The sequence below is a fragment of the Mustela erminea genome, chromosome 8 (assembly GCF_009829155.1).
Source record: "Mustela erminea isolate mMusErm1 chromosome 8, mMusErm1.Pri, whole genome shotgun sequence".
Classification (NCBI taxonomy): domain Eukaryota; kingdom Metazoa; phylum Chordata; class Mammalia; order Carnivora; family Mustelidae; genus Mustela; species Mustela erminea.
In genome coordinates, this window is record NC_045621.1 from 16,689,657 (window position 1) to 16,717,188 (window position 27,532).

At 39.8% G+C, this 27,532-nt stretch overlaps 1 protein-coding gene and 1 pseudogene across 3 annotated transcripts in view; both read left to right on the forward strand.

Annotated features, from left to right (window-relative positions):
* The window catches only part of PARD3B (par-3 family cell polarity regulator beta), a 1,046,926-nt gene that overhangs the window by 896,810 nt on the left and 122,584 nt on the right, over nucleotides 1-27,532 (forward strand). The window lies entirely within an intron of this gene.
* On the forward strand, nucleotides 8,821-10,364 carry LOC116596818 (annotated as a pseudogene).

Sequence of the window (27,532 nt, forward strand, 5' to 3'; positions counted from 1 at the left end):
CCGCTGGTCCTACCTTTCAGAAAGTGGTTGTTTTTCTGTTCCAGAATTGCTGTTCTTCTTCTCTTTGATCTGCCCATGGATTTTCAGGTGTTTGCAATCTTTAGATAAGCTATCTAGCTGATCTCCGGCTAGCTGAAGCAGTCTCAGCCTGCTACTTCTCCGCCATCTTGACTCCTCCCTCGAGCTTTGTCAATTTTATTGATCTTTTCAAATACCAAGTTATTTTGTTTTATTAATTTTCTTTATTGTTTTTGTTTCCAATTTTACTGGTTTTTGTTCTTTATTGTTTCCTTTCTTCTGCTTGCTTTGTTGGTTTCTTTGTTTGCTTTTTCTCCTTTTTTTTTCTTTTGTTAAATTTAATTATTTTTATTAACATGTAATGTAGTATTTGCCCCAGGGGTACAAGGTTTGGGAATCCTCAGGCTTACACATTTCACAGCACTTGCCATATCATATACCCTCCCCAAAGTCCATATTCCAACCACACTTTCCCTACCCCCTACCCCCAGGAACCCTCAGTTTCTTTTGTGATATTAAGCATCTCTTATGGTTTGTCTCCCTCCCGATCCCATCTTGTTTCATTTTTTTCCTTCACTATCCCCCAACCCCCCCGCCCTGCCTCTCAAATTCCTCATATCAGAGAGATCATATGATAATTGTCTTTCTCTGATTGACTTATTTCGCTCAGCATAATACCTTCTAGTTCCATCCACATCGTTGCAAATGGCAAGATTTCATTTCTTTTGATGGCTGCATAGTATTCCTATATATATATATACCATATCCTCTTTATCCATTCATCTGTTGATGGATATCTAGGTTCTTTCCATAGTTTGGCTATTGTGGACATTGCTGCTATAAACATTTGGGTGCATGTGCCCCTTCGGATCACTACATTTGTATCTCTAGGGTAAATACCCAGTAGTGTGATTGCTGGTAGCTCTATTTCCAACTTTTTGAGGAATCTCCATGCTGTTTTCCAGAGTGGCTACACCAGCTTGCATTCCCACCAACAGTGTAGGAGGGTTCCCCTTTCTCTGCATCCTCGCCAACATCTGTCATTTCCTGACTTGTTCATTTTAGCCATTCTGACTGATGTGAGCTGATGTTTCCCTGATGCCAAGTGATGTTGAACACTTTGTCATGTGTCTGTTGGCCACCTGTTGTCTTTTTTGTACAAATGTCTGTTTATGTCCTCTGTCCATTTCTTGATTAGATTATTTGTTCTTTGGGTGTTGAGTTTGATAAGTTATTTACAGATTGTGGACACTAGCCCTTTATGAGAATATCTTCTCCCATTCTGTCAGTTGGCTTTGCTTTTGTTGACTGTTCCCTTGCTGTGCAAAAGCTTTTAATCTTGATGAAGTCCCAATAGTTCATTTTTGCCCTTGCTTCCCTTGCCTTTGGCGATGTTTCTAGGAAGAAGTTGTTGCAGCTGAGGTCAAAGAGGTTGCTGCCTGTGTTCTCCTCAAGGATTTTGATGCATTCCTTTCTCACATTGAGGTCTTTCATCTGTTTGGAGTCTATTTTTGTGGGTGGTATAAGGAAATGGTCTAGTTTCATTCTTCTGCATGGGGCTGTCCAATTTTCCCAACACCATTTGTTGACAAGACTGTCTTTTTTCCATTGGACATTCTTTCCTGTTTGTCAAAGATTAGTTGACCATAGAGTTGAGGGTCCATTTCTGGGCTCTCTATTCTGTTCCATTGTCTATATGTCTGTTTTTGTGCCAATAGCATACTGTCTGGATGTTGACAGCTTTGAAATAGAGGTTGCAGTACAGAATTGTGATGCCACCAACTTTGGCTTTCTTTTTTCAACATTCCTCTGGCTATTTGGGGTCTTTTCTGGTTCCATATAAATTTTAGGATTATTTGTTCCATTTCTTTGAAAAACCTTGGTGGTATTTTGATAGGGATTGCATTAAATGGGTAGATCGCTTTAGGTAGCATAGACATTGTCACAATATTTCTTCTTCTAATCCATGAGCATGGAACATTTTTCCACTTCTTTGTGTCTTCCTCAATTTCTTTCATGAGTACTTTATAGTTTTCTGAGTACAGATTCTTTGCCTCTTTGGTTAGGTTTATTCCTAGGTATCTTATGGTTTTGGGTGCAATTGCAAATGGGATTGACTCCTTAATTTCTCTTTCTTCTGTCTTGGTGTATAGAAATGCAACTGATTTTTGTGCATTGATTTTATATCCTCACACTTTGCTGAATTTTTGTACAAGTTTTAGCAGTTTTGGAAAACCCAAGTCTTTTGGGTTGGCTGAGGCTAGGACTTCTACTAATATGTTGAATAGCAGTGGTGATATTGGCCATCCCTGCCATGCTCCTGACCTTAGCAGAAAAGGTCTCAGTTTTTCCCCATTGAGAATGATATTCTCTGTGGGTTTTTCATAGATGGCTTTGATGATATTGAGGTATGTACCTTCTATCCATACACTTTGAAGAGTTTTGATCAAGAAAGGAAGCTGTACTTTGTCAAATGCTTTTTTAGCATCTATTGAGAGTATCAAATGGTTCTTGTTCTTTCTTTTATTAATGTATTATATCACATTGATTGATTTGTGGATGTAGAACCAACCTTGCAGCCCTGGAATAAATCCTACTTGGTCGTGGTGAATAATCCTTTTAATGTACTGTTGGATCCTATTGGCTAGTATTTTGGTGAGAATTTTCACATCTGTCTTCATCAAGGATGTTGGTCTGTAATTCTACTTTTTGATGGGGTCTTTGGTTTTAAGATCAAGGGAATGCTGGCCTCATAAAATGAGTTTGGAAGTTTTTCTTCCATTGCTATTTCTTGGAACATTTTCAGGAGAATAGGTATTAATTCTTCTTTAAATGTTTGGTAGAATTTCCCTGGGAAGCCATCCGGGCGTGGGCTTATGTTTTTGGGGAGATTTTTGATGACTGCTTCAATCTCCTTACTGACTATGGGTCTATTCAGGTTTTCTATTTCTTCCTGGTTCAGTTTTGGTAGTTTTTACATCTCTAGAAATGCATCCATCTCTTCCCAATTGTCAAATTTGCTGGCATATAGTTGCTCATAATATGTTCTTGTATTTATCTGTACTCATTTGATGTTGGTTGTGATCTCTACTCTTTCATTCATGATTTTATTTATTTGGGTCCTTTCTCTTTTCTTTTTGATAAGTCTGGCCAGGGGTTTATCAATCTTATGAATTCTTTCAAAGAACCAGCTCCTAGTTTTGTTGATTTGTTCTACTGTTTTTTGGTTTCTATTTTACTGATTTCTGCTCTGATCTTTATGATTTCTCTTCTCCTGCTGGGTTTAGGCTTTCTTTGCTGTTCTTTCTCCAGCTCCTTTAGGTGTAGGGTTAGGTTGTATACTTGAGACCTTTCTTGTTTCTTGAGGAAGGCTTGTATCACTATATATTTTCCTCTCAGGACTGCCTTTGCTGTGCCCCACAGATTTTGAACAGTTGTGTTTTCATTTTCATTTGTTTCCATTAATTTTTTCAATTCTTCTTTAATTTCCTGGTTGACCCATTCATTATTTAGTAGGATGCTCCTGAGCCTCCATGTTTTGAGTTCTTTCCAACTTTCCTCTTGTGATTGAGTTCTAGCTTCAGAGCATTGTGGCCTGAAAATATGCAGGGAATGATTCCAGTCTTTTGGTAACAGTTGAGAACTGATTTGTGACCCAGGATATGATCTATTCTGGAGAATGTTCCATGTGCAGTACAGAAAAATGTGTATTCTGTTGCTTTGGGATGGAATGTTGTGAATATATCTGTGATGTCCATCTGGTCTAGTGAGTTACTTAAAGTCTTTATTTTTTTGTTGATCTTTTGCTTGGGTGATCTGTCCATTTCAGTGAGGAGGGTGTTACAGTACCCTATTATTATTGTATTACTGTTGATGTGTTTCTTTGATTTGTTATTAATTGGTTTATATAGTTGGCTGTTCTCATGTTAGGGGCATAGATATTTAAAATTGCTAGACCTTGTTGGATAGACACTTTGAGTATGATATAGTGTCCTTCCTCATCTCTTATTATAGTCTTTGGTTTAAAATCTAATTTATCTGATGTAAGGATTGCCGCCCCAGCTGTCTTTGGATGTCCATTAGCATGGCAAATTGTTTTTCACCCCCTCACTTTAAATCTGGAGGTGTCTTTGGGTCTAAAATGAGTTTCTTGTAGACAGCATATTGATGGTTCTTGTTTTTTTTATCCATTCTGATACCCTTTGTCTTTTGATTGGGGGTATTTAGCCCATTTGCATTCAAGGTAACTATTGAAAGATATTAATTTAGTGCCATCATATTGCCTATAAGGTGACTATTACTGTGTATTGTTTCTATTCCTTTCTGGTCTGTGTTACTTTTGGGCTCTCTCTTTGCTTATAGGACCTCTTTCACGATTTCTCATAGGACTGGTTTGGTGATTGCAAATCATTTTAGTTTCTGTTTGTCCTGGAAGCTTTTTATCTCTCCTATTGTCAATGACACCCTAGCTGGATATAGTATTCTTGGCAGCATATTTTTCTCATTTAGTGCTCTGAATATATCATGCCAGTTCTTTCTGGCCTGCCAGGTCTCTGTGGACAAGTTTGCTGCCAATCTAATATTTCTACCACTGTATGTTACAGACTTCTTGTCCTGAGCTGTTTCAAGATTTTCTCTCTGTCACTGAGACTTGTAAGTTTTACTCTTAGATGATGGGGTGTCGTCCTGTTTTTATTCATTTTGAGGTAGGTTCTCTATGCCTCCTTGATTTTTTTTTTTTATTTTTTATGTCTCCTTGATTTTGATGCTTATTCCCTTTGTGATATTAGGGAAATTCTGTACTGTAATTCACTCCAATATACCTTCTGCCCCTCTCTCCCTTTCTTCTTAAATAAGATAAGTTGGTTAGAGAAAGAAAAAAAAAGAGAGAGAGAGAGAGAGAAGAGAATGTGATCAGGCTAGAGATTTGGTTTTTTCTAATGGAAGCATTTAATGCTAAATTTCCCTCCAGCTCTGCTTTAGCTGTATCCTATATATTTTGGTATGTTGTGCTTGCATTTCTTTCAGTTCAATGTTTGTTTGTTTTTTAATTTTCCTTGAATCTTCTTTGACCCATGGACTACTTAGAAGTGTGTTGTTTTATTTCCAAATGATGGGAGACTTTCCTATTATCTTTCTGTTATTGATTTATAGTTTTATCCCATTTTGGTTAAAGTTAAAATAGCTTCCCATGATTGTGGATTTATTAATTTCTCATTTTAATCTTGTTAATTTTGACTTTATATATTTTAAAGCTTGTTATTAGGTTCACAAAAATTTAGGAATGTCATGAATTGGGATTGACCCTTTTATCATCATGACCCATCTTACTTTATTCCTAGGAGTGACTACTGCTTCAAAGTCTACTCTATCTGATATTGCTATAGCTATACCATCTTTCTTTTGCTTAATTTTTGCTTAGTGTATATTTTTCCTCTCTCTACTTTCAATATTTCTGGATCCTTATATTTAAAGTGTGTCTTTTGTAAAAGATATATAATTAGGTTTGGTTTTGTTTTGATATTCAGTCAGACAATCTGTATTTTAATTGTAGTATTTAGTTTGTTTACATTTAATGATACTGCAGATATAATTCGATTTAAATCCCTAACTTATTCTCCATTTTCTACTTTTCCACCCACTCTGTTTGTTTTTCTGTCCTTTCTTCTTTCTAAAGTGTATTAATCAAGAATTTTGTATGATTCATTTTTTTTTTACCTCTGTGAGTTTGTTATGTGTTCTTCTATTCTCCTTTTAGCTACATTTATTACTCAAAAGGTTATAATATATATTTCTGATTTATTGTATTTAAAAATAAATTAGTACTTTTATCATTTCTTAAATAAGGCATAGAACTTGGAATAGTCTAACTTCGTTTAATCCCTTTACTTTTTATACTATGTTTTCATGTATTTTAAATATACATATATTTATACATATATAAATTTATATGTTTTATATGGTAACTATTTAGGGTTTTTTAAGATTTTATGTATTTATATATCTATGTGTTTATTTATTTATTTGTGAGTGAACAGAGGGAAAGGTAGAAGGGGAGGAAGAGGGAAAGAATCATGAGCTGAGTCCAAGTTGAGTGTGGAGTCCAACACAGAGCTCAGTCTCATAACACTGAGATTATAACCTGAGCTGAAATCAAGAGTCAGACACTTAACCTACTGAGTCAACCAGGCACCCCAATATTTATTTATTTTAACTGTTTCTATAGTTCTTTCTTTCTAAGTATCTTTGCTTCTATATGGAATATTCCTTTTGCCCTTTATAGTTTCCCTAGTATTTCTTGTAATACAACAAATCCTCTCAATTTGTGTTTCTTTAAAAATTTTAAAAATTTTATCTCTATTTTTTTAAGATATTTTTTCTGGGTATATAGTTATCAGATCTTTTTGTTTTTTTAACATTTTGAAAATATCATTCTATTGTTTTCTGGCATTTAGTGTTTTCACCAGTCTGTTGTCAATTACTCCTTTGAATATAGTGCATCTTTTTGTTTCAATTGCTTGAAAATCTTTCTGTCTTTGGTTTTCAGCAGTTTCAGTACAAGGTGCCTATGTGTGTACGTGTGTGTGTGTGTGTTGCTGTGTTTAAAACTGGGTAAGGGTTTGTAGAGCTTCTTAAATCCATTTTTCATCAATTTCGGAAAATTCTCAGCCAATATCTCTTCAAATATTATTTCTATCCCATTTACTTTCTTTCCTTTTGGTATTCTAATAATGCAAAAATATTAGATCTTTTTATACAGGTACGTGTTTCTTGCTCTCTGTTCTGTGCTTTTTTTTTTTTTTTTTTTAATTTAACCTGTGATTCAGTTTGGTTATTTTTGAATGCCTTTGTCTTCCAGTGTACTAATATTGCCTTCAGCTGTGTCGAGTCTTCTATTAAACTCATTTATTGAGCTCTTAATTTTAGTTATGGTGATTTTCAGTTTTAATGTATCCATTTGATTTACTCTGAGGTTATACTTCTATGATTAAATTTTCCCTTTTGTCACCTTTTTTCCTTGAGCATATTAAATATAGTAATTTTGAGAACCATGTCTAATAATGTAAATATCTGGATTAGCCTTGAGTCTATTTACATTGTTTGATTTTCCACTTTGTTTTCAGTCCTTTGGTCCTATCTCCTGGTATGCATTGATTGAATGCTAGACATAGTGCTTGAAAATTGTACAAATAATCTCAGGCTGATGTTATCTTTTTCCAGAGAGGATTTACTTCGCTGTCTGACAGGCAGATTAGGGTCATATTGATTTATTCTAAGCTTTGAGGTAGATGACTAGAAGTTGGGTTTTAATTGTGGTACCAGATAGTTTATTAGTAATTTACCCTCACTCCTGGAATGTAGCCTTTCTGTTCCTAACTGTAAATCTGAGTTGTTTACTCAGACCCTTCTTTCTTAGCAGACCATGGACTCTACTTTCTATCTTGCCAATCCTGTGCGAATGTCAAAATTTCTTCTCAGTCTCCACGTCTTAGCCTTTAGGCTCTGCTCATATTTTTTTTTTTTTAAGCATCTGATCCTGTGCCATTTATGAATTAGCAAAAGACTTGCAGAAAAAAGTGCCACAGAATATAGGCTCAATTCAATGTGCTTATCTAGTCTTCGGAATCATTCTTGGTCCCTCAAGTTCTGGCTTCTTTAGTTCTCCAAAGCCTCCAAGCAGACTTTTGTTTTGTTTTGTTTTTTTCTCATGTCTGTCCAACTATTCCTATTCTTTTCATGAAAGTGAGAATGCGGACATGTCTTCGAACATTACCAAAAATGGAATTCCCTTAACCCATTTTTAATGCTAAGTGTTAATGTTATGATAACGTAAATTTATAGTCAAAAGACTTTGTTGTTAATGGGCTAAAGGAACTAATATAAATGAAAGCCACTTGTAGAAGGCTTGGTACATAGTGGGCCCTCGTAATTGATTTTAGATTCGAATTTAAATATATACCGATTTTGGAGAAGGTGTAGAAGAGATTGGTCATTAGCATTCAGTTTTGTCATCTTTGTCTTCTCTTTGATGCCCCACAGAACAACAGTCCCTGATGCTATGCTCTTGAGCATCGGTCTCATGAACCTTTACCTCAGTCACATTTCCAGAGGTTCTCTCTCCCTACCACACTCTCACTCAGAGACCCTGTAAACCATCCTCACCATTCTGGTGGTCACGTTTAGCAAGAAGGAGGACAGGTTTTGTTTCCTCCTGCAATTCATACCTCAGTGTTCTAAAGAGCTAATCAGGTGGCTCTCCACTCCTACCATAGCTTCTCCCTGCTGCACCTTTGCTCCTGCCTCATTCTTCTGGCAGTGAGGCCAGTGTTGGTAAAAGCGGGCAAGCATCTTAAACATGCCAAGAAAAAGAAGCAGAACTAAATCTAAGTGTCTTAGAAATTTGAGACATTATAGTAACAAAAGCCTTGTTTGTGCTTAATTCCAGTTTCAAGTCTGGAAAACAAATTTCAGAAGCGTATGTGATTTCTGAGACTCAAAACTAATCCACTGGAAAACAAGAAATGTAAAGCAGTAGACTTCACTGGTAAATTTCAGTACATGCAGTTTTGAAGAGGCTCAGTTCATAAATTTCCTTTGGGGGCTTTTAAAAAAATCTTTTCCTGTGAGAGAATTTCTCCAAACTTACCTATATCAAATAAGGTAAGTCCAGAGTCTGTTCAGATGTGAGTTTTAGGCTCTAGAAATATAGTTTTTAGGAGGATTTTCAAGACTAAGGATGATGGCAGTGAGATGATGGTGATGGTAGCGCCTAATAGTATTTATTGAACACCTAATATTTGCTCAGTATTAAGACATTTTACATATATTGTATTGCCTCTTGAGCAGTATTTAACGTCTGTTTATTACTTCTGTTGAGACTATTATCTTTCTCCTCATGTTTTCAAAGCATAGAATTTAAAGTGGGGTATAAATCCTAGGTGTATATATTAATTCTACCACTCAGTGATCCTTAGCCATAGTGTGTTACATCTTTGAGCCTCTCTTTACCTCCAGGGGGAAATGATTCCATGTCTCATAAGATTTGGGGGCACTTGAAGTGTTAATGCCTGTCTAGCCTATAGCACAGTTGCCTCATTTTGAGTGCTCAAACAAATTTTAGTCATTTTTTTCTTATTTTTCTACCACTATTGATTAAGATGCCCTCTCTTTCATTAGGTCAGTTAGGGGAGGAAGTAGAGAATGGAAATATCCAAAAATATAAGAAAAGGGGATTTCAGAAACCACCAATGATGTGTCCTGAACCAATTTAGCTCCCAGGTCAGGACTTAGGAAACATGGTTCTTTAACACTCATGTGAGTTCCATAAAACTTACTGTTTAATAAATCCCCATTCAGCCTTTCTGTGCTAGTTGGGGAGCGGTCCCTCTGGTGGTGTTTTTCATTCCCATTGTAACTTAAAAGGAAACTTTCACAATGTCCAGAGCCCTTAATGCCCTACAAACGAAGGAGGAGGATGACCTCAAATTCTTTGTAGCAGGAACCCACTTAGGTTGTACCAACCTTGACTTCCAAATGCAACAGAACATCTACAAAAGGAAAAGTGATGGTATCTTCATTATAAATCCGAAGAGAACCCAGGTGAAGCTTCTGCTGGCAGTTCATGCCATTGTTGCCATTGAAAAGTCAGCTGATGTCAGGGTCGTATCATCCAAGAACACTAGCCACTGAGCTGTGTTTAAGTTTGCTGCTGCTGCTGGAACCACTCCTATAGCTGGAAACTTCACTAACCAGATCCAGGCAGCCTTCTGGAAGCTGGGACTCCTAGTGGCTACTGATCCCAGGGCTGATCACCAGCCTCTCTCAGAGGCATCTAATGTCAACCTGCCTACCACCACTCTATGTCACACGGACTCTCCCCTGCGCTATACGGACATCGCCATCCCTTGCAACAAGGGAGCTCACTCAGTGCATCTGATGTGGTAGATACTGGCCTGGGAAGTTCTGCACATGTGTGGCACCATTTCCCATGAACACCCGTGGGAGTCTGTGCCTGGTCTCTACTTCTACAGAGATCCTGAAGAGGTTGAAAAGGGTAAGCAGGCCGCTGCTGAAACGACTATGACCAAGGAAGAATTTCAGGGTGAATGGACTGCTCCAGCTCCTGGATTCACTGCTACTCCGCCTGAGGCCGCAGACTGGTCTGAAGGTGAGCAGGAGCCCTCCGTGCCTAGTCAGCAGCTCCCTCCCGAGGACTGGAGCCCTCAGCCGGCCACTGAAGACTGGTCCGCAGCTCCCACGGCTCCGGCCACTGAATGGGTAGGAACAACCACTGAGTGGTCTTAAACGGCTCTTGCACAAAGGCAAACAAAATGGAAATATTAACAGAAAATAAACAGTTTCTTAAAGTAAGGGGAAAAAATCCCATTCATTCAACAAATATATATTGCGTAAGATTTGGGCCAAGTCCTTACTGTCATGGAACTTAAGATCTACTGGAAGAGAGAAATATTAAATTCTTAATTATAATCACTCCTTAATTATAAATACTACTGAGGAGAGGCACGGTGTGCTATAAACATATTTGACATTGTGAAGGATCAAGGAAGGATTAACTGAGAAAATGACATTTAAGTTGAGACAAGGAGAGTGAGTAGTTAAGAGCAGTTCGGTGGTGAATGGAGGATGAAAGGCATTTCAGACAAAAGAGCAGCAGGGGAAGAAAATCCTGATGTGCAAAGGAGCTTGGCGTTGTGGAGAAGTGAAAGAAGTTTCTCTTCCTGACACCAGGCAGAGAACAAAGAGGTTCAGTAATTAGATGAGTTCATCAGTCTGCATGGTACCTTCCCTTCCTTGGACCAAGAGGTTTGCCCTAGCGCAGATCACAATATAGAAAAGGTTCCGATTTTCTTCACCACATCTGAGGGCACTCATCACCCTCAGCTTATTCAGGGACATGTGTTCTCCCTCCCAGAGACCTAACCCATTTCCCACCCATCTCTCATTCTCAGGGCTAGACGATGCCTTATTAGTCAAATACATGTATGCTTCTGCAGTTAACGATCAACTTTAAGCATCCAAGATAATGGTTCTCAAACTTGAGCTTGCAGAATCACCTGGAAGGCTTGTTGAACCACAGAGTTCCTGATTTAGTAGGTCTGAGACAGAGCCCCTAAAACTGACATTTCTAACAAGCTGCCTGTGGCACTGGTTTCCACACCAAGGTAAGTTACTAGGTGAAGGTATCATCCCTCTTTCCATGATTTGCCAGTCACCTTTAGTTCCTTAACTCAAAGGAAAATTGCTCAGGGAGTTTTTGAGGGTAACATCCTAAAATCAAAACTAAACTCTGGGGGTGACTGCTATATTCGCCTAATGGGTCTATAGCTTTTCAACATCAAGACAGAACTTAAAGAACTGCATACCCAGAGCTTAGCACATGGTAGGTACCCAACATAGGATTGTTCAATGGATTGACGATCAGTGAAGGAATCACAGAATGGATGTGACTTAGCAGATTTTATACATTAGTTTTTGGAAAGCTCTCCTGATTCCTTTCAGCCTGAAAGGTCTTCTAGGAGGATAAATTGTCATTCTCTTGGAATCCAGCCTCAGAAATTGCAGAGTCAAGATATGCTTGTATTTTAAGTACTTACTTGGATTAAAAACTGAATTGCTAACAGGATTACAAAATGCCAAGTTTGCTGAGACTCAAATTGTTTATGCGCATGTTTGGTTCTAAGTTCTTTCGTCAATCAGTACATTTATGTTTCTAATTACAGTCAATGTTTGTGGGTTGTTGTTGTTTTTTTTTTTTTTTTGACACCTGCACGTGAATTTGCAGTCAAAACCAGCTTCAGTAATTTGCACAGGTATAATATAACTAAAACGAGGCTCGTAACCACCGATGTGTCACCTATGCTGCGTGTCTAATGAATTCAGAGGTGTTGTACCTCAATTCACATTGGGATTCAGGAAACGGTCTGCTATTTTTCCCATTTTCACTCCCACCGTGTTGTAAAACATTTTTAATGAGCACTCTAACAATTTTCCTCATTCCAGGAGCATGGCGTTTTTAGTAGATGATGCAATGTAATTTTCATTTGTGATTCCTTATTTATGCCCGTCCTTGGAATCTCTGTATTTGGATGCAAGAAAAACGAAAATGCCTAGGATTACCATGATTCTCCAAAATGTAATGTCTGGCTACTGCCACCAGTCAAATGAGTTACAGACTCATAGTCAAGTCCCTGAAGTCTGGAAGTGGTTTAGATGGGGGCTCGCTGTCACATCTCAGATATGACCCAGGCACCGGCTCATGGGTCAGAGCCTTCCATATACTGTGATGAAGAACCATCCTGAACAATTCTGCGCCCAGTTTTTAACTTGCACCCTGACCCTAGCTGACACCTGTAGAATGGCAAGTAATTTCTCTGTGGCTTCTAACAATCAGAGGCCTAGTTAGAGAAAAAGTCATTTCAGCATCAGCTAACAATTATTTTTTTGCCCTGAATATCCTTCTCTGCCCTCTTATTTGGTTTGAACTAACTCACCTAATTGGAGTCAACCACTGAAAAAGAGTGGGCTGCCGGATTTGTTGTTCCTGAATGCCCTGTGCTAAAGCATGTCTTGGGGATGACATCTCTTTTTTCCTTAAAACGTAAAAGTTGCAGAATTTGAACAAGGGCTGCAAAATATTGTTGCAAGGGTGCATTCCATAAGGAGAACTCAACCGAAATGGGAGGGTTCCCACACCTGTAACACCTTTGGGCATCCAGAGTAGTCGGGTCCTGGCCAGACACTGCCTTCAGGCCCGTTCAAAAGGCAGCAGAATGATGTCAGTGTTAACATTTCACTGCACATTAATTCTTCAAAAAAAAAAAAAAAAACCTGTCATTTAATTTAAGTGCTTATATGCATATGGTTAATTAAGAAGCCAAAATTGGCTATAAGCTTGGTGAGCTCCAAGAACAGGGAAAGAGAGATCATTACGCTTCTGCTCATGGTTTAGCTATTTGTGAACCAGCTGATAATGTGCAAAATTAAGATTTCGTAAGTGGCATTTTAAATGAATGGTTAATGGCTGAAGATTAATTAAACAGTCAGAGTTGCTGAAGAAAAGGCGTTAAAAAATTATGTTTCTAGGCCAGTCAGTTGCATGCTGAACTGAAATCCTGATAGATTGTTGCCTTTCTGTTTACCAAGAGAGCATTTTAACAAAGCGAGCCTCCCAAAGCAGGAGAACGCACCTCTCTCACACACCAGGCAGCCACGCGTTAGCCTCAGGGATGTTCCATTGGAATAAAAGCTGCCAAGAAGGAGAACGGACTAGAAAAGTGTTATATGGAGGGATCTTCATCTAAAACCTTCATCCCAGGTAGCCAGGCATATTTTATTTCTTTTGTATGTGTTGCATAGTTCTGAGTTAGAGTAGGCAGAACCCATGGGGTTTTTTAAGAAGCTACTCGAATTCTGTAAGAGAGACAAAGAGTTGCAGTATATTGTTTTCAAGCTGGAGTGGATACTTCTTTAAGTCTGAAACTGCTAGCTGACTTGGAGGTAAAAACAAACAAACAAACAAAAAAACTTATTTTGTACCACTGGCTGTACCACAGGTTCTTTGGGGAAAGGTTTACTTTGTGCATAAGAGGTATTATAAAATATTTTTTGAATTTGTTTGTCATAGCTCAGTTCAATAAATATTGAATAAATGAATGAATGAGCTACCTACAAGTTGTGGGGGGGGATGTCAAAGTCTTCTTTATTTTTTTTTAAAGATTTTATTTATTTATTTGACAGAGAGAGGGAGAGAGGGAGCACAAGCAGGGGAAGTAGGAGTGGGAGAAGCAGGTTCCCCGCTGAGCAGGGAGCCCAATGCAGGACTCGATCCCAGGATCCCGGGATCATGACCTGAGCCAAAGGTGGACTCTTAAAGACTGAGCCACCCAAGTGCCCCTGTCAAAGGCTTTTTTAAATGCCTTTGCATCTGTGTGGTTCAATGGCCACCCTTCTTTTTTTCTGCACCAGGTATCGGAGTGTGCCTATGCAATGACCGTGTCCCAGCCTCAGGGACCATGTAGTCTAGTGGAGGAGACATAGGCATGTCAACAAGCAAATTGCAGCCATGCTAAATACAGTCAGAGTGGTCAAGGAGGGGAGTTAGGAATCGGGGGGTAGGGGGGCAGTGGGAGGGGTACAGGAAAATAGTGTATTTTCCTATTAGTTGGAAAGGAAATTACTTCTACCTATTTTTTTAAAAAACACTAACGTCGAACTGTAATTTTTCTTTTTGAGTTCACACGTTTCAATTCCCTGCTCCCAGGCAGAAGACCCACATCATGCAGGCCAGACAGTTGTGTCTCCTGTTTAAAAGTTCCCTAGAGAAGGAAATCCTGCAGCCTCCCTGGGTATCCTGTTCCAGTGTTTAATCACTCTTCCAATCAAGAAGTTAATCCTATTTCCTCTTCTCCAGCCTTCTTTGGCTTGGTGGACCCTGTAAAACACCCAGGAGACCCTTTGGAAGCCTTGAGAAGTTAATTAGTCGACACTGGGCTGCTCTGGGTTCACCGGTGCGCCTTGTCACAATGAGGCTGTGTACGTGCACCATTGTGATGATACGATTTTGTTAGATCGCTAGTAAGTCAGAATCGTGTTCCTCCTGGTCTAAAGACAATGAGAGCCAATTGACATTTTAGCATGTCGAGAAAGAAGCTGTGTTGTTTTTGTTTTTGTTTTTGTTTTTTTAATTTTGTTTATTTGACAGAGAGGGAGATCACAAGTAGACAGAGAAGCAGGCAGAGAGAGAGGGGGAGGCAGGCGCCCCACTGAGCAGAGGGCCAAATGTGGGGCTCGATCTCAGGACCCTGAGATCGTGACCTGAGCCGAACGCAGAGGCTTAACCCACTGAGCCACCCAGGCACCCCTGAAAGAAGCTGTTTTATTACATGTACAACTACCTGTTAAGTTAGACACCACTGAAATTTGGCCTCATGTCATAGAACTCAGAAACCGAATGATATAATGTTGATAAGTAATAATATTAAGCATGATTAATAATATAGCCAACACTAGACATTACTGAGAATTTGCTCTGGCTAGACACTGTGCTAGTTGCTTCGCATGGACCATTTCATGCCCTGACCGCGTGACCAGGCGGGACTATTATTGTCCCCATACAAATGAGGGACCCGAGCTGCAGAGAAGTTGAGGGACTGGCCTGATATCATCAGGGATGGGGCCAGGATTGATACCTACCTAGCCTGAGCCCAGAGCTTAGACACTTCACCACCGTGTATTTAACCACCGTGCTGTGTTGACCGCTGTATTCATTTTTAAAAATTATTTTCTTTCTCCAGAGTTCTGTTTCATTCTGCACTCTTTTCTTCCTCCTATGTGTAAGAAGTCCCACTCTATAAACTTTGCTTGTGGAAGGTGATAGTACCGCTGAAGAAGAGTCCCCAGGCCAGGGACTGTTCTTGCTGTAGTTATGGGCAGTTGAGTGGCAAGTCCCTTCTCCTTTAAAGAAAAAAAAACAAAAAAAACAAAAGGCAATAGCGGTTCACTTTAGAAAAACTGATAATTCATAGCTTTTCCACTGTGGTACAAATCGAACTGATACAAAAGGAAAGAAAACAGGTACTTCTGGGAGGAAAGCTGTGTCGTTGAACAGACAGGGTAAAAACTGAGCTCACAGATTCCAGAAGCATCGGGGGAGCAGTGATGTCCAATAACTGCGGCTAAAAGCTGCATTAATTGACGAGCCACGGGTTGGAAGCTACCTCCAACCAGGATCCCTAACTCGCTGGTGCTCTTTTCATAAGCAGAGTAGGATGGGGGGATGGGGAGGTCACCTTCCGTGGGGTTCTCCAGACAGAAAGGAAGCAGCTGTGACCCAGTGGCCTCTTTCTACAAAGGAAAAGCTTGGCTTTTCAAGCTGCTGCATTCAGATCACCAGGGGATCTTGTTAAAATGCAGATTTTTGATTCCAGAGGGCCGAGGTGGGCCTGAGATTCTGCGTTTCTAACAAGTTCGTGGGGACACTCACCCTGCTGGTCCCGGAACCACGCTGTGGTTAGCTGGGGTGCCGAATGAGGCAGGGCTTAATTGGTATCGATTTCTTAAACCATGTAAAATAAACATGTGGCAAATCTCCTGAAACCCTTCTGAAGTTTCCAGCTGTCAGTTCCTCGTATTGGTGAGTTGGCAGAGAGAGCTCATTCCTTTCCAGGCCAGAACATTCCTTGCTCAGGTTCCGTATCCTGGGAGGGAGAGTATGGCTTTCCGTTTGTGGACTGGTATTACCAGTGCAACCCTCAGCCTCAGTGGTCCGTGTTTGGACCTCTTGATGCGCTCTGAGAAGCCTCTAACACCTTAGCAACATGCTCTGTCTCCACACTTAAATAGGCGTAAATTCAAATTTCTTTCCTCAGGTGCTGTTACCAACCTGCCAAGAAAAATTTTACCACTACAAATCAGTAATCCATTCTTCCCACCACACCCCATTCAATTAAGAGTCTCCGGGGCGCCTGGGTGGCTCAGTGGGTTAAGCCGCTGTCTTCGGCTCAGGTCATGATCTCAGGGTCCTGGGATCGAGTCCCGCATTGGGCTCTCTGCTCGGCAGGGAGCCTGCTTCCTCCTCTCTCTCTCCGCCTGCCTCTCTGCCTACTTATAATCTCTATCTGTCAAATAAAATAAATAAAATCTTTAAAAAAAAAAAAAAAAAGAGTCTCCGTGGCTCTGTTTACTCCGTCATTTGATTTAAAGGCAGTTACATTACAATTATGTATTATTTGGGGACTGGCAATATTTTAACTAAATCCTATCTTAACTCCTCTGATAAAGGATATCATCCTCATTGACCTTCTCCCTAAGCACAAAAGTTTCTGGAGTATGTCCTTTTGGATGTTTTTTTTTTGAATGCCAGGATTTTAGATTAAATTATGTATTCCCTTTTTTGAGCAACAACAACAAAAGTTGACACCACCAGAGCCATTTATAGCAGTGAAGAGAGAGAAAACAAGAATTTTTTTTTCCCCCCCCGGGGGTTGGGTTGCATTTCAGTGTATTTATCAATTATGGAAAATGTCTCTGAATTAGAATAAATAAGAAGATGTTCTCAATAAGACTTCCTTCTCTATTTGGGAAACAGTCAAATAGAACATTCCTTGCTCAGGGATTCTGTGAGAACAGAATCCCTAAGCCCAACCTAATGTCCAGAGACTGGGACTGATTAACCTTAGTTTAGAGCAGCTCTGTCCAATAGAAATAAAATGTCAATCCCATATTCAATTTTAAATTTTCAGTAGCCTCATTTCAAAAAGTAAAATTAATTTTATAATAGAGTTTATTTAACCAAATATATGCAAAATACAATTTCAACACGTGTTCAAAACAGTTACTATAGAGCTATTTTACACTCTTTTTTTTGTACTAAGTCTTCAACATCTGGTGTGCATTTTGCACTTTACAGCCCATCTCCGTTTGGACTCGTGGCATTTCAAGTGTTCGGTAGTGGTGTGTGACTATTGGCTGCCATATTGGACATGCCAGAAGCCCTTCAGCATACTTCCAGTGGTGGCTGATGCTTCAGTTTAAAGTTTTCCATATGGAGTCCAGGGTAGTGGGCAGACTCTCTCATTTAAGACTAGCTCCCATGGCAGAAAACTTGTTCTTGTGTTAAACCCTGAACTTTCCCTTCTTTCACAGAGTTTACAGCTCAAGTAAGAAAAAGACATGGAAACAATAAATTTCCACTCTTAGGGAACATACAAGTCTGCTAGCTCTACCTTTCCCATCTGTAGAAAGATGCACCCCAACTTAAGAATCGGCTGCTACACAGTGAGGTAACCTCAGAACGGGTTGAGCTAGACAAGGTGCATGTCTAATCACATCCCAGATCTGTCCTTGTTTTGCCTGGAAGGAAGATGGAACCAATGATCTAGCTCAACCTACAAGGCTCTATCTGAGACGGGAGAATGGAGCCTGGCCTTCAGACAGGAGTACGTGTAGTCCCCATGCATAAAGGTTTGTCAGCAGCTAAGCCCAGGCAGAAGGTAACTCATTACAACAGTATAACACCCACGCAATTCTCATTTAACTGCAGTTCTTCCTCCCTCGCCAATGGTATTCATTCTAGCCAGGAATAATGAAGAAAGTGCTTTAGAGCAGAACCTTCTCTTTCCTTGGGCTTAACTCTTATTCTTGCTAAACTGATCATCTTCTCGAGATGTCACGTCTCTAGAATTTCATAATGACAGACTTCACTTCACTTAATTAATACCCACTTTTAATTACAAGCCTTTCTTGCCTATTCTCGCTGCAATTTTGTGACTGTGACACGTCAATATAGAGCACCATTGTTTACTTAACTTGCTCAAGCTAGAAATCTAGGGTTCCTTCTTGAGGCTTCCATCTCCCTTAGCCCCACACCCAGACTCTTTCCCAAGAAGATCCATCACAATGGATCTTTGGTAGCCAATGGTAGCTTTGGTTGTCTGTGGTCTGCATTTCCCCAGTGAGGAAATGCTGTGGGGTCCAACATTCCTTCACACATCTCTTGATCCATTGTGCTTTCCCTTTGACATGCTGCTCTAAGCTGGACAAGTTTCAGTCTGGGAGGCTCTAGTGGCTGGATTAGGGAACATTGTCTTCTGCTCCCTACATGCATTGCCTTCTACAAACGCCTCGCAAAATACAACTCTATCGGACACTCTTCTGGTCCCTATCCTCCCAACTTTCTAAGGCCCCCAACTTCAGTTGGATGACCCAAGACAATTGCTTTGTCTTTCTGTATCTCTTTGTATTTCTGTATCTCTTTGTTTTGTTTTTGTTTTTGTTTTTGTTTTCCAGGTGAAGCCCTATGTGTTACTCTGATTTAGCCCAGACATTACTTCTTTATTTCCTCTTTGAGATCTCGAAGCAGGAACTGCATTTAATGTCTAATCCCAGCACAATTCCCGAGGCATCTGGTATTCAATAAAGATGTATTGAATAAATGAGTGAATCCAAGTGGTGCCGCTGTTAGCCACATGACTTTCAGATCACAGAGCTTTCTTGTCACACTCTTAGGCTGGCCAAACCTCCCAGGCTGATATGTCTTGTCTGGTCTCCTGGTCAGTACAGCCTCCTTCGGGCTGTCTCTCTGCTCTGATCCGCTCTGATGCTTGTGTTTCAGTGATCCCACAGCTTTCTCCTGGCCCTTGTTTCTTAGGGTTGGGGTGGCATGTCCTATTTCTGTTCTGTCAGGAAATGCCTGTTCACCTACTTCCTCTCGGTGAAAGACTTCCCAGGACACACAAGTCCCTATTCTCTCCATCTGGGGCCTCAAACACTTCCTAAAGGCACAAGGAGTAGTTACTCTTCAGAAGCTACGGGCAGCCCTATATGGCTGCTTCACCAAGAAAAAAGGCTCTTGTTGGCAATTACATTTTTGTAACTCTCTTTCCCACACCTAATATTTGTCACTGACTCTTGTTGATCTCCAGTCACCTCAACTGTTACATTCCAGAGAATTCTGCTTGAAACGAGCACTGAAACCAGCTGACCTCTAGTTTTCTAGAGTTTGCTTTGGCCATTAAAAAAAAAATTGGCTGTGATTCACTCACTTCAAGTATCTGGACACTTCTTCCGTGGTCTGTAATTTCTCAGAGATACCATCTATGTTTCTCGGGGCACACCTCTCAGCTCTTTCAAAACCGTGAACATAATTTGTGAGTACTGCAACGGGAATGCCTTTAAAGCATCTTGGATCGTGTATTTTCCTCTCCCTCCTACCACGCTTTTCTTTTCTGCCTCTCTTCTGCCTTCCCTTGCTGGAGATGTCAGATGAGTTACTTAACGTCTCTGCATCGTTCCCCATCTGCAAAGACGGGAGGGTGGGACGAAGTGATCTCGGCACTTCTTTCCAGCTCCAAAATTATATGGTTCTGCGATTCTTTAATGGAAGCAAAATAGGAGTTCAGGTTGCTCTGCCTTTTCTCTGGTGCTGTTACCATGTCAGGGTCTCTTTTCCCAGCAGTGGCCTATCCTTTCTTACTCCGCTCCACTGTAGATTTAAGAATCAACTAAAAATTACTCTTGAATGTCATTATCATTTGTTTCATAGGCCCCTTAGCTCCCTTTGAGGCTCGCTTCTCTGACCATCTCAGACCTCTTTGCTACTTCGTCTGTTAACCACAGTACCGGGGATCCAGCCTCGTTCCCCCTCGGCTCACCGCTGCAGGAATGCTTCACCCGAACCCCAGATTTCAAGAATTAAAATAGGAGTGTGAAGCTCCCTAAATTCTCACACTGGGGAATCTCTTTTGTCTGTTATCCAGGTGGTTCTGTCCTTAGTTAAGAAGAATTTGGCTTATGAGATTATAAAAAGCTTTTAGCAATGGAATTTTACACACACACACACACACACACACACACACACACACTTTGTGATTTTTTTCCCTTACAGCAATTGAATATCAAAATTGGTAACTATACTATTAGAAACTTTACTTGTTTGCATAGAAATGTTCCCTTAAAAAAGATAAGAGAATCTTGTTGATTCGATGATAATATCAGAACCTTTCAAGGAAGGGCAGGGCCTGTGGGATACAAGAATACATGAAAGTCATTCTCAGTATTTCCAGAACAATCTCTTCAGCAACACCCCCTTCTCACTTAAATTCTCTGGCCTAGAATGTATTGAAGATGTACCTATAAGTTTCAAACAGCTATGGGCCCTGCCTTCTGAGAGTTTATATGGTCTTCTGTAGGCCAAAGTAGAGAAAGTAATGTTTGGGTCTATATTAAATAGGATGAAAATTGTAAGGAATTTACCATCAAATCACGGGAAACTCCTCCATAGATTTCATAGCATCCTGGCCTGTTATAGACAGGTGAGCATGAAAATATTCTTTAAAACAAAGTCTGTTGTGATTGTTTTCAAGCCCGGGAATGATGTGTATCAGATATCAGAAGGGAGCATTGATCCTTGCAGTCTGACATTTGACAAATTGCAAGTTGTATCCTGGCTCATACCCTTTAATTCAGAGACTAGGAGTGTTGTTTACAGGGTCGTCTTTGTAGGTGGTTCCGTGTTGATGTTTGTTGTTGGGCCTGATAAGGTTGCCCACAGACACCTGTGGGGCCATGGTATAGAAGAAGCAGGGTTTCTCACTTTACATTTACACTTCGTTTTAGGTAACCAGAGCTAGGTTTTCAAACTGACGTATTCAGTCTCTGTTTCTACATACATTGTTTTTCTTAAGTTACAGGCTTTAGCTTACACAAAAAGGGCATGATCAGGGAAAGCCCACTTTTATTTTCTACGTTCAAAAGTAGTAACCTATGAGAAACTCACTAGGAAATAGCTTAACCATTACTTGGGCCCAACGGCAACATTTAAGGTAACATACTGTAGTGTCCATTTATGTTCCAAGTGAAATGAAACTTTACTTTGATTGGGACTGTCACAGGTAATTTCTGCATGTAAAATACATCTAGGGACAACTTTCAAACAGATTTGTCACTTTTAGTTTAGCAGGCAAACCCTCTTCACAAAAACATCACTAACCCAGTAACACGCAGTTGTAGAGAAGAGGGAATCACCTCTCAGCTTCCTTGGAACCAAGAAGAGCAAGGTTGGTCTCTGTCGGCGTTCAGTGTGTCTGAGGGCTCTTTTGTTTAGCTGGGCTTCTCTCTAGCCAGCAATGCTTTTAGAGTCTTGGAATTAGATTTCTTTCTCTTGTGCTGGTTTTTGAAAGGTGTAAATAGATTAATGCATATTGTTATTCTCTGAAGGTAACATAGGATATATAAACTGTATAATATGAGTTGTCTACTCAACTCATGAACTCATGGAAAGGTAAGAAGAAAAAACAAAACTTCTCTGGATTTAAACACACACACATACACACACACTTTCTCTTTAGTGCCTTTCAGAGTTTTCCTTCTTTTCTTAAGAGAGCTGAGATGTTCACTTTATAAAGAATCAGTAAAATAATGTAGGATAAATTTTGTCCATTGTTAAAACCATGGAGTTTGGATTTAGGAGTACATGGGGCCATTATATTGAGTTTCACAATAAATATTTTGCATCATATATAGTGTGAGATGACATATAATATGGGATATAATGTGTATCGTAAAAGGTAGGCTACGTAAGTTATGTTGATTTCTATGTGTTTGTCTCAAGACTTCACCTATTACATTCCCAAGGAATAGTCATTCTTTTTTCTTAAAACTTCCTTGCTGCTTAAAATTCCCAGAAGCAGAAGCCAACTGGGGCAAAACAAGATGCTGAGAAATGGTCCCACAGTCTCAGGTTCCATGGAACACCATTTGAAAACTTGGCTAGTCCTCAAACATATAATATAGCCAAATAAATTGAGGGAAGGATGAGGTCTAGACATCCCTTCCAGTCCTAGGATTCTGTGATCCCCAGAAGGGTTAAGGAAGACAAGTGAGATGAGAAGTTTAATAAAGAGAAAAGAAAGGGACAGAAATGAGTAGAGAAATGGACAGTTCCTGGGATTTGAGGGAATAGCAACTGGTGACCAATAAGTTTTAAAAATAAAGAGAATGACCAAAAAAGAGAGTTGAGGTGACCCATAGAGCTAGAAGCTTGACATTTTTACAAATGCCAGTAACTCCTTCAGAAGCCCATTAAAAAAAAAGAGAGAGATTTCTGGGCTAGGAAGTCTCCCATGATAGTTTTCGCACTATATAATCCCCCCGTAGTCTCCCATTACAACCCACTCCCATGATAATTTTCAACTGCCAGACCTCTAAATACAGTCCATTCTCATTAATAAAAAAGAGGATGACTTTCTTAAATTTAGCATACTACCCACCACAATATTCTGCCTTTCAAATCACAGGTTAATTTTTCATGAATCACTTATGAAAAATACAAACAAGCTTAAAATTCTATTTGTGAGTCAGACGACCAACAAAGTAATGAGATTCTGTGTTATGGTAACTGTCACATCTTGTCTCAGCCCTGTTGTGTCTAAATGTTCGCTCTCTTATTAAGCTCCATTAGAGGATTTTACAATACCAAATTGTTTATACACTACTGGTTCTCTGCCGCCCGCCAGTAGGGCGTGTTTCACTCATTATTGCTGATGGTATCATACATTGTTAGTAAGAGCTGGAAAAACATGCGGCAGGAAGGCGGCATGCACTCACTGAAATGCTTCTTTCCTACATGCCATTTTGAGTATATACTTTTAAATTTGCGATTCAGTCTGGCACCTTATGAGCAGGGAACTATTTTTCCCTTTATTAAATTTAAATGACCCCTCCACTACCAAATTTATATTTCTGTAAACCTAAACCGCAGCCTCGCACGGTCCCCAGTGAAATGCTTTCTCTCTCTTCCTCACCATGTTAAATTTAAAGTAACTAGTATTTGTAGCTTTCTTTATGAAGTACAAAAGCACTTTCCCAATCCCACTGCATTATCACCACTACCTTTCTTCCTAGGAAGGAAGAGGAGGAAACTAAATCTGATAGAAGAAAAACTCCTTCCCCACCTACCCCCTTAATACATACCAGATTTCGACCCCAGGATAATCAGTTCTAGCTCCAATGTTAGATACCCTCCTTTTATATTTGTTAAAGATATACTGTTATTTTCTAAATTTTCTATAACAAGTATTTTCTATTAAATTCGGTAACCAAAAAGTTAAAGCGGAAAAGAAACATCAAATCACCCATTATCCCACAATCTAGACTTGACCATCCTTAACATTTTAGAGGCTCCTTTCCAATCTGATCTCTATATACGAAAGACATAATGTGTGTTCCTGCCGAGTGTTGCCATGTTTATATACATGTGTAAGATTTACAGGCATATATAAATTCTGGTTTCTTGCCTTTTTATCATTGAATTGTGCTCTTTTCTTGTTCCAGTGTTTTCAAACCCATCCCTCTTAATGGTTAAGTAAAACATTGCGGCATAGCTATAACTTAATTTATGTAACCTTCTCCTTAATGCTGGACAGTTAGGACATCTCAAAGGTTTCCGTGTTTTAAATTATTCTCTGATAAGCACCTTTGTAGATACATCTTCCCTCACAGCTTGGATTATTTCCTTAAGACTCCTAGAAGGGAAATGCATCAAGGGCTTATAATGTAGTGCCAATGGTTTTCCAGGAAAATTGAAGCAATGCTTCCACCAGCGACGTTGGAAAGAGCTCATTTCAACCCATACCTGACGACATTGAATAGTCTCTCTTCCCCGCCCCCCATAAATCTTTGCTAATTGGGTGAAAAATAGTACCTTATCATTTCACTTTGAACTTCTTAGCTTCCTAGTGAGGTGAGGCGTTTTTATGGAAGCTCAGGTCTGTTCTAAATTACCATTAGAAGTTTTCATTCTGCCTCAGCCTTGTTCCACTATCAGGAGGAACAGTTACTGGAATCAACCTCTGTTTCTTCCCTCAAAAAAAATCTATTTGGATTTATCAAGACGTATTTGGATGCAGGTTTTTATACCCCTCTTGACAAAAATGAATGATTACACACCTGGGTCTTTTAAGCACAGAAGTAAGCCACATCTGTTTGGATCTTGTTTTAATCGACTAACCCTTACCCCTTGCTAGAATAGCATGCCTCTGAAAAGGCAGTCTCAGAAAAATAAGACACTCACAGTAGCTAGTGAAAGAAATGTCACATCAGGCTCCGGACATTGCTATGACAACCCAGGTCCCATCTATCACCACCCCCATCAGCATGTGTTGCAGAGGAAACCCCTTTGCAATGTTTAATCTGCGAATTTTAATATTAAATGTATATTTGACATTGAAAGCTCACACCTTATTTGCTATTGTCAGGCTTCATTGATAGACAGCTAGGTCAGTCTCTTTTTATAGTCCATTTCTGAGATGAAACTATAAATTTTGAAGCTAGACTTCATCATTGCAGAGAGAAAAGCTTTTTCAGCCTATTGTTGAAATATAACATTTTATAGGATTTATGAGGTCCAGATTGAGGAAGATCATTTGCCAAGCACTTAAGGCTGGTTTTGCTGCCCTTTGCTTTTCTCCCCACCCCCCACAAACAGATATGGGGGGGGGAATCCATTAGAAAAGAAAAATTATGAAGAAGAACTTACTCGATTCAATACAAATGTCAGCCTAAGAAAGAAAAGGTCTTTAGCGTTTACCGTGAGGAGCCTCGACCATACAGGTCTGCTCCTTGGTGATGGGAATGCTGTTTGCTTCTGCAAATGAAGTGGCATCGTGTTTGTTTTGACATTAAAGGAATGCCTCTGATTCTAAGCAAACTTTTGAATTTATGCACAGAATACGAATCCTCGCCGACATGCTTCCAGGATTCTTTTTGAAATTCCGTGATAGGCCGAGCTCTGTGATTTGGTCATATTCCATTTAGCTTGTTTTATTGCTGTTAATTTTACACCCAAAAATAGATTCTCTGAAACTTGTGATCACGGTAGCTGTCAGGTGGTCGAAAATGAAGAAAACCACCAGACAGTGTCAGATTTATTAAGCGCTGTAGAAGTACCAAATTAATTCAGTTCTTTGTCTTTGAAAGGTTCAGTGTCCACAAGCTGGATTTATCCTAATGGACAAGCAATGGAAGGAACAATAGTCAATTAGCTATCTCCTTAGCCAGACCGCACGTTGTTGGAACGCGTGTAGGGTAAGCCACCGGTGCACCTAGGCAGACATCCAATTTGTTCATTTTGACTGCAAATGACTTAATTTAACATTTTTCTAATAAATACATTAGGTAGAATGGTGACGTTTCCCTTTTTAGTTTTTTTTTTTCCCCCTTAAAAGAATCGCTAGCGGAAAACCATGTTAAGTAGGCTTCTCACCCCATTTGGTTCCAATCACTGCCCTTAATGCGTGCATTTCTGAGTCGCCTGTGACTTTTCCGAGTGGCAAAGCCCAGTGGGATAAATGTGGAATGGAGAGTTCTGATGCTGTGTCTATTGGATCTCTTTGAAAATGTTTTATATGCATCGCATCGTGATTCCCGCACTGGACCGTCTGCCTGTTGTCCTTTTTCTTTCTTTAATTATTTTTTTCTTTAGCGTGAATGAATTTTGTATTCTCCTCTTATTAGAGTTACAGTATGCATAAGACTCTGAAGGTAAAGTTTTGGTTTTAGGTCCCACGTGAACCATTTTTATCTCCCTATAAAACCAAGGAATCATTTATCAAATTTATTAGCTGTGAAGTTCATCTCCTAATCATGCCCTTTGTCTCATGTTATTTTGTGGTTCCAGCATCAACATTTTTTTTTCCCTCGAAAACATTAACCTTTTAACATGTGTGTTCTGGTGGTGTCAGGAAAACATCTGTTGCTTGTCCGGGGCCACTATGTTTCCCCATTTCTTTTTATTTGGGGGTGGATTCCAAGTCGCTGTCACGTGAAGATGAACTTCAAACAAAACTCAGTAACTCTTTGTCTGGTCTTTGTTGGTCAGATGGCAACGTGTCAAGCCCCACCGTGAAGTCCTGTGGGAGGACCTAGTTCTGAACTCTGTGAATGTTCTCTTCTGCGTTTTTTCTGCATGTCCCCCTTTACACAAGGAGTATGCTTCAGGTTATTACGTGATTAGTTATCTAAACTATTTTATGAGCAGATCAGCACACCGGCACGGAGTCTGGCTTGTGCATTTTTCCAGTGACTCTGAATATTCTCTTTGGTACAGAGTGGAGGATGTGTACAGAAACGTTGCTCCTGAATTTTTTATAGATTCACTCCCTTTGCCATGCGAGCTGCTATCTCCCACAAAATTTGAGTCATACCTCAACTGTATGAGTCCTTTTTTAATGTTCATCTGCCCTGAAGTGTGCAGTTGTGGAATATGTCTAAACATCTCAAGTGAAAAAAATTGGAGGCACTGGTTTTAACAAAAGCAATAAAATGGCTACAGCTGAAAAGCATTCCAGAGGTAAACAGACATCTTCCTTGTTGTCAGACTCTTGCTCAGTTAAAAAAAAAAAAAAAACACTTTAAAAGCAAATGATGTTAGCCTCTCTTTCTTATTCCTGTGTCTAGGGAGGTCAGAAGGAAGGAATTCAATTTTTATGGTCCCTAAGATCTCAGTGTAGAGCGCTACAGTGTGGGAAACAGTATCCACCTTATCTGCCTGAATTACTGTTGTTGAACTATGCGTGTGTGTGCAAGGAGGTGAGTGTTCATAAAACAGATGGGAAGGGAGAGGCCTTCTGGTTTCTCTTAGGGAAGTTTCATAATTTTGTTCTTGAACCCTGGCTCAAAGGCCAGCACTCTGTATCCAGTAGATACTCACTAATTCCTTTTGGCCATCCATGACCCATCTTCAGTACCATTAATAATATCCCAACTCAGGGCTAGACTTAGAAGGGTTTTGCTTGGGAAACCCTACTCCTCGTCACCCAATCACTTGCCAGGTGTCCAAAACCCTGAGGTTTCTGCCATTTTCCCTCCTGGCATTGAAACTTGTCCACAAAGCATTAACTCACTCACAGAGACAGACATCCGTACCACCCTTGTTTTATGGGAGACCAAAGCCTTGAGTTGAGCTAGGGTTGAAATTCTGGTATCAGCTTAAAGGCAA